A 6,316-nucleotide genomic window follows, 5' to 3' on the forward strand; every position below is an offset into this window, starting at 1 on the left:
TTTAACGGAATTGGATGCCCTACGAAATTTCCGGATGATCATATTGCCGACGACACAGAGTGCACGTCGTTGTCGTTCAATATCGGCATCATCTTTTCTTTTGGATGTAACAATGTGGCCAAGATACTTAAAGCTATCTACTATTTTAATAGGGTGACCGTTAATGCAGATTGGCGGAATGTTATCCGGTCCCTTACCCGATCTGAATATCAACATTTCTGTTTTCTTTACATTGTACTGTAGACTATGTGAAAGAGCATATCTTTCACATATGCCAACAAGTTTTCGAAGCCCTTTGATTGAGGGGCTGAGCAGGACCATATCATCAGCATAACTCAAATTATTGACATATCTGCCATCTAGTTTAAGTCCAACTTCAGTCCTACTCAGCTCCACAATCAAATCATTAACATATAAGTTAAACAGATCGGGAGAGGTTACTCCGCCCTGTCTAACACCACACGAGAGAATATAGCTGTCGGACAGAGTACTGCCCCACCTAACGCTGTTCGTCTGATTATCATACCAATATGTAAAAAGACCAACAACGTCAGAAGAAACATCACTGCTGCGAACTTTTTTCCATAATATCTCATGGTTCAAGGTATCAAAGGCACGACTTAAGTCTAAAAAACATGCATAAACACTAGTATTCTGATTATTATAACAGTCAACAATTTCTTTTAATGTATATATAGCCATATCAGTTCCCAATTCAGGTCTAAAGCCGAATTGGGCATCGTCAATATTAATATATGGTGACAACTTGGAGTGCAAAATTTTTTCAAGTATCCTGGCCACAATTGTTGCCAGCGAGATAGGTCGATAATTAGCCACGCTCGAGATACTACCGGTTTTATTCTTAGGGACAGGGATAACTATAGTTTTAATTAAATCCTTAGGTAAATAACAATGTTTGAGACAGAGAGTATAGAATTGAGCCAGAACAGGGTAGATGTTTTTACCAGCATATAAAACGTGTTCCATATTAAGAGCATCATGACCCGGTGACTTACCGCGCTTCATATTTTTAATCACCTGAGAAACGTCCTTAGATGTTATGATATTATTACTTAGCTTACGTTTCTCAGTTGATCGTACGGTCTCAGCTGAAGTTGATACATTACCATTTGCATTAGCTATAGGGTTCGTATTAAACTGTGCCCTGAAAAGATTAGCTATAGCTTTAGGGTCTTGTTGTCCATCTACGCATGCAGGTAAAACGTTTTTGTAGTCCATTTTCTTAGTTTCCTTCCAAAATTCAATAAAATTACCGGTAGAATGACTTTGAGCTAAAATATCTAACTTTATTTTGTCTTGATTATTTTGAACATACTTTAGTGCAGTCTTAAATTCTTTACGTGCCGAGAACATAGCATCGAAATAGTATCCCGAACGCGGCTTACCGTAGGACACCCATTCCAAGAAAGTTTGCCTAGCGAGTAGATGAAAATGTTTAACGTGAGCATTCCAACCAACTATTTTATATTTACATTTTTTCCTATTATTAAAACTTCTTTCAGCTGATGATTGCATAACTGAAATAATATCACAGTAAAATTGATCCAATAGTTTAAAATGATTCTTGTTTATACACTTGCTATCACAGTCTTTACATATAAAATTACATTCATTATAATATTTATTTTGTATATTAGTAAATTTTAGTTCACACATTTTTGTATAAATAGCTGTATGCTCTTCATCTCGTATACCCCACATATATTTAATATTATGGTTCACATAAGTATCACATTTCTTAGGTGTTATCACATTTAAATTACAATTTAAGACTAGAGGTAAATGATCTGACCAATAGGAGTCATATTTAATATATATGTTAGTGACTAGAATTTCGGCAGCCGCCGTTACAAGACAGTGATCGAGCCATCTACACGATCCGTGAGATTCGCTTATGTATGTATATGAGGCTGGCGGAAGCCTCTCTATATCTAAACACTGCAGCTCCTGTTCACTACAATAATTTGACATTTCTCTGCCGAATCGTGAGTCAGGATGTGCATTATAATCCCCACATATAAATGCACATTCGGTGTCAGAGGCCTCAATTATTGTAGTAATCAGTGCCAAACATTCAGTAAATATTGGTAGATTTTCTTCACTGTCTGTTGGCATATAGGTTTTACCAATAAAAATGGCAAATTCATTTTCAAAATACTGGCAACATACGTTGAAGTTTTGTATTCCTTCATATCTGTAAAATTATTATTCGTATAAAGAAATAAATCAGCCAAATAATCTACAGAAAACCTGTGAAACGATGTTTCATCTTTTTTTTTTGTTTTCGGGAACAAATTTTACAGCGTTTTATTATTACAAGACAGCATTTTTTTACTAAAATTGCAAACCCATTTTGACGTATTGCATGACATTATATGCGCTATAGCACTGGTGCAGCGACGTATTTGCTTTTGATTTCGTATTTTCTTTGACAAGGGCGACGGGCGGTTGTCATGCTCCATCTGTACTTTATTTTGTAATCTAAGATCTATACATATAATAAATCTGTAGAAGGGTCAATTCTGTACATTGAAAATATTGAAAAAATAAATAGCAGGGGGTGTTACTGGATCGATACCAAACCCAAATATGTGATTAAAAAAATTTTTGTCTGTCTGTCTGTCTGTCTGTCTGTCTGTCTGTCTGTCTGTCTGTATGTGAAGGCATCACGTGAAAACTAGCGGTTCGATTTCGATGAAACTTGGTATAATTATACCTTATTATCCTGGGCGTAAAATAGGATACTTTTAATCCTGGAAAAATACGTAGAAAAAAATTTATCTTAATTTTTCAGTTTTATCCATAGACGTTGTTCCGTAGAACCGCGAACACACGTTGCGTATTATTATAGGCCTAGCCGTATTTGGGAATTGGGTCCAATAGATATTTATAAGATGTTATTGACAGAGGTACTCAAAATGGAGAAATAACCATCCACGCGAAGACCGACATCCGCGCGGACGGAGTCGCGGGCGGAAGCTAGTTAATAATAAAATGTTACCGCTTAGAAAATAAAAACAGGCATAGGATAAAAAGAGCGTGTGTGCCGAGCACACGTGTCAGAAATGAAACTTCTTTGGCAAAATTAAAAGATACCAAAATCGTCGCCTTACTACATGACGTGACGGTATTGCCAAGACGCGATCTTGAAATAAAACTCTCAACCCGCCCTAAAGAAGTTTCAGTTTATTAGGTACCTAAGTACTTGTATAAATAAATGTATTTTCTCCCTTTTTTTACTTGTGACTAACTTTTTTATACAAGGAAAAAAAATGATGAAAGTTCATATGACTAAGTAATTAATGGTCTTACATTAAAACACGAGCGAAACCGCGTGTTAACATTAGTATATTTAAAGCGGCATTCTCTAAGCGAATATAATCCAAAGTTATTTCTTTGTTTGCACACACTGCTACACAACACTCGAAACGGAAACATTGCAATTGACGACGCTATTACCTGGATATAGAGACTTCTAGACGTTACCAAATAAATATAATTATAAATTATTTTATATAATCGGTTTGCTCTATTCTGTGATTTATAAATTTGCATAAAATTTTTCAAAATTTTATTTTATAGGGTCATCTGAATTCTGACTCTTTAACACGCTTGGCTCGATTATGAGTTATGGCCCACTTTAAACGGACAGATTTTATTTAAAATTTATCATACTATTGTATCAAGTATTGATGTTAATACAATAATATAATGAGTTTATAGTTTATATTATGACGTAGGTACCTAGGTATCTTATCTATATGACGCAAACGCAAAGCTTGAGTGGTGCTTATTAAAATTGTATCTATTTATATGCAGTATTTCTTTACATTTAATAAATATTCTAATACTTTGTTCTTTGTTTTAACCGCTATACAATTTTATCACTTCCCTACCTTTTGTCTTCGCGATATTATTTCGCGGATCTCCAAAAAGCAACTAAACGGGATAACGAACGACATCAGCTGGATATGACACGTCATAACATTAAATAACATTTGAAGAGGTCCCCGACGATAAAAAGCCGCGTCTGGCAAATTTATAGATATTCATTTCTTTCGCGTATTTCATGAAGGAATACATTATTGTGTTATTTTTTAAAGTATTACGCTATTTTAGCTTGAGTGAGGTGTTTAAAGTGTTTTAAAACGTATTTTATACGTATTCATTCTAATACGAATGTTTTATGGACTGTTCGGATTTATGCAGGATGTTAAGCAATATATTATTGAGATGTTCAAAGCTTTTGTATTAGTGCAATGCATTATGTTTTTAATTTTATTTTCTTCGTTTTCTGTTTTTTCTTGTTGCTTTACTGATGGAAGCCACCGTTATTTTCTTCTGTTAATATATTCAAATGTAGTAATTTGAGAATCTACACTCGCATTGAATCTATACTAATATTATAAAGAGGAAAGGTTTTTTTTTCACGCATAAACTACTGGACCGATTTTGATGAAATTTGGCACAGACCCTGAGAAAGAACATAGGCTACCTTTTATTGCGAAATATGTACCACGGGCGAAGCCGGGGCGGACCGCTAGTGAAATATAAAATAAGAATTGGTCTTAACAAATTGTATTGTGTTTCTATCAAATTGTTATTAAATATGTTTGATAATTATGCCAAATTAATAATAAAGTATTCAATATTTAGTTTTAAGGAAACAAGGAAAACAATTTTTTGACCTTTTCCTTTATGCTATAAAATTCCCACCAATTGACATTTTTTTTCTATGTAAAGATTTTATTAAATAGCGTATGACATGATTATTAATTATCCGTTTAAATCGAAAAACAGAGCAATTATGTAGTATTTCAAAGCTGTATCTACTATTTGGTAGGGTTACGCTCATGGAAAAATTCTACCATACCCGTGGCCCCGTCGTTGATGCGGCTTGACGGAACACAGTGGGGTTTTGGTCGGTAGGAATCCGACATAACCCACGGCCCCTTCCCCGGAGGCCGTGGGTATCTATGCAAGATTTCCCCACTTAGAAAAAGGGTTACGCTCTACTTCTTTAATAGTAGGATACAACACGAAAAACATTTCACGTACGAACATTATCACACTATCAGAACATAAAAGCACACGCCATAATCCGACGGATTCCCGAAATCCCGGGGGAAATTTCCAGAAGCAATGACATTGAATTTACTACCTGCATTGCTATGCAACGACGAAATAGTCGGTACTATCCTTCTACGTATCTAAGGGTTTAAATGTTTATAATATTTAAATATAATAATGTTTATAACATTTAAATATCATTTAAATAGCTTTTTTTAAATATAATAATATATTTAAAAAAGTTGTTTTTAATTGAGCAAGAGTTAAATTCATTATTCACAGATTTATTAGAATGTGAATTTTATTCATATGCCTATGTAGATGAAATGAAATGAAATGAATGAATGTGTTGTAATATTTGATACAAGTTTAAATTTTGAAAAAGAAACTAAAGACATTAAAATAAACATTATTGTAAAAAATATGTTGTAATGCATCCCTGGTGGGGATCGAACCCACGACCTTTGGATTAGAAGTCCAACGCGCTATCCTCTGCGCCACAGGGACATGGGTAGCCGTCTCGAAATTACCGTATATTACAATTTATGAATTCAATTTGTGAGCAAAATATTTTTTTTTTTTCGAATTACGTTATTTACCTTGTTTCATCAGCATTTTTTACTATGACATAAATATTAAAAACATAATCAAGATCTAAAATACCAAAATCGGAAATACTATTTCATAAAATCCTCCTTACTTAGGTTTCTATAACATTCTTAGATCTCTTTAGTTACATAAAAATTTAAGAATACAAAACGTTACGACTATAAAATATTTTTAATTTAAGGAACAGTCAATATAACTGAAATTTCGGAATCCACGTTAAAATATTATGATATTTTCCATATTGACAGGCTGACATGGCACGGCTTATTTTGCTTGAGTGGTTAAACCGGAAAAAATAAGCCAATTTAAGAGCCTTTATTTACCAAATAAAGTATACGAATACGAGATAGCAGTTAATTTTATTGCACAACAATAAAATATACTTATATTTAGTTCACATTCTTAAATAAAATATAAATATAATAAACTCAAGACATTACGTATTTGTTTAAAGTCCTTTAAATTAGTTCTCAATTCATATTTTCTATATATATATAAATACCAACTTGGGCACTAAGTTGATCCAGCCTGACTGCCGTGCATTCCTGACTCCACCTTTTCCCCCATATTACTCGACTCCGGTTGCATAGATCTTGCCCGGAGTGGCAACGGCGCA

The 6,316-nt window shown here is 33.8% G+C and overlaps 1 non-coding gene across 1 annotated transcript; it reads right to left on the reverse strand.

Annotated features, from left to right (window-relative positions):
• Nucleotides 1-5,525: 5,525 nt before the first annotated feature.
• Nucleotides 5,526-5,598, reverse strand: Trnar-ucu. Its single transcript has one exon. It is a non-coding gene; the product is annotated as a tRNA-Arg (tRNA).
• Between the last annotated feature and the right edge of the window lie 718 nt (nucleotides 5,599-6,316).

This window comes from Colias croceus, chromosome 22, assembly GCF_905220415.1.
Source record: "Colias croceus chromosome 22, ilColCroc2.1".
In the NCBI taxonomy this organism is placed as follows: Eukaryota; Metazoa; Arthropoda; class Insecta; order Lepidoptera; family Pieridae; genus Colias; species Colias croceus.